The sequence below is a fragment of the Prinia subflava genome, chromosome 3 (assembly GCF_021018805.1).
Source record: "Prinia subflava isolate CZ2003 ecotype Zambia chromosome 3, Cam_Psub_1.2, whole genome shotgun sequence".
Classification (NCBI taxonomy): Eukaryota; Metazoa; Chordata; class Aves; order Passeriformes; family Cisticolidae; genus Prinia; species Prinia subflava.
The window spans coordinates 8,514,779-8,516,925 of record NC_086249.1 but is presented as its reverse complement, the minus strand read 5'-3'; positions in this window follow the sequence as shown (position 1 = coordinate 8,516,925).

Here is a 2,147-nt window from a genome sequence, read left to right as displayed (position 1 = left end):
TTAATGATAATAGAATAAAGTTTGGACAGTCAGGACTGATGGGCTGAGGCCGATAGTCTGAGGCTCAACAAGGCCAAGTTCTTGGTCCTGCCCTGGGTCATAGCAGTGCTATGGGCTGGGGCAGGGTGGCTGGAAGGCTGCCCTGGGGAAAAGGTCCTGGAAGGGCTGGTGACAGCAGCTGAGCAAGAGCCAGCAGTGCCCAGGTGGCCAAGAGGGCCAAAGGCACCTGGCCTGGATCAGCAGTGGTGTGGCAGCAGGGCCAGGGTAGGGATTGTCCCCTGTGCTGGGCACTGGTGAGGCCACACCTCAATCCTACGCTCAGTTTTGGGCTCCTCACTACAGGAAGGACATTGAGGGGCTGGAGAGAGTCCAGAGAAGGGAACAGAGCTGGGGAAGGGTCTGGAGCACAAGGCTGAGCAGGAGCAGCTGAGGGAGATGAGGTTGTTTGAGCTGGAGAAAAGGAGGCTTAAGGGGAACATTATCACTCTCTACAACTGCCTGACAGGAGGGCACAGCCAGGTGGGGTCAGGCTCTTATCCCAGGTAACAAGTGACAGGACAAGAGGAAATGGCCTTAGGCTGCACCAGGGGAAGTCTAGATTGTACCTTTGGGAAAATTTCTTTCCTTAAAGGCATCAGAACAGACTGCCCAGGGAATTGAGGGAGTCACCATCTCTGGAGGTATTTAAAAGTTGTATATATGTGGCAGTGAGGGTCATGGTTTAGTGGTGTGCTTGGCAGTGTTGGGTTAATGGTTGGACTTGATGGTCTTAGAGATCTTTTCCAACCTAAATGATTCTATGATTCTGATTTCCAAATTTTAAACAGAGTGCCTGGCTGTGTCTGTGGATGCACTTTGGCTCTTCTGCAGTTGCTCTACAACTAAATCCCACATAGGAAGGGTAAGGTGTGAACCTGGAGCAGGGCATTGCCTGGAGCAGGGCCCCTCCATGCCCAGCAGTGCATGTTCCCAGGAACAGCCCTGCCATGGCCTGTGAAGCAGCATCAGCTCAACCATTTCTCAGACCACACTGTGAATCAGCTCAGGGAACTGCTTTGGGTGAAAATAAGCCAGCAAAGCACAGTGCACGGGGGCCTGTGCCTGCCCACCTGCAAAAGCAGAGGAGGCTGCATAAGGAAAGGGATGTGGAGAAACGTGGGAAGGCACAAAGCCAGCAAGAGCACTCAGACCCTCTGGTTACAACGTGCCTCAGTAGGAATGAGGTTATGGCCCTTTCTCTTCTCCACAAAGGGTGGGCAAGGGTGTGAGCTGGCAGCACCACCCTCCTCAGCCTGCCTCATGCCAAGCAGCTGCACCAACACTCACCCCTTCCTGCTGACCCTCCTCCCTGCCCTGCTCCTCGTGAGCCAGAGAGAGCCAGCAAAGGCTGCAGCTGGCTCTGTGCCTCCTTAAGCACCAGCTCCCAGAAGGTCTGGAAAAGGCCAGGGCTGGCTCAGTGGTTCTGGTGCTGAGGGAGGGGAGCTGGGGCAGTGGGGATGCCTTTGCTTGGCTCAGCTGCCTGGGAAAGCGCTGCACCAGCACAAGGCAGCCCACTTCAAACGCTGCTGCACCTAGGGGCTCCTGGTTTGTTCAGAGTGGGTATCAGTGGGGTTCCATCACTGCTGACAGAAGGCCTCTGGCTTGTATTGGAAGGGACCTTAAAGATCTTCTTCCAACCCCCTGATGTGGACAGCAACACCTTCCACTAGACCAGATTGCTCAGAAGTCTTGAACAAACCCAGTCTTGAACATTTCCAAAGGATGGGACATCCACAGCTTCTTTGAGAAACCTGTACCGGTGCCTCATCACCCTCACAATAAATAATTTTTTCCTAATATCTAAAACATACTCTCTGTCAGTTTGAATCCATCCCACTTGTCCTGTCACTCTAGGCCCCTGTAAAAAGTCTTTCTCTGTCTTTTCTGTAGGTTCCCTTCAGATACTGGAAGGCCACAATTAGGTCACCCCAGAGCCTTCTCTTTTTTTGTGCTGATCAATCCTAATTCTCTCAGGCTCTCCTCACAGGAGAGGTGCTCCATCCCTCTTGGACTCACTCCAACAGGTCCATGTTTTTCTTGTATTGAGGACTCTAGAGCTGGACTCAGGTGGGCTCAAGCATCCTCCATTTGATGGAGTGTTCACTCCA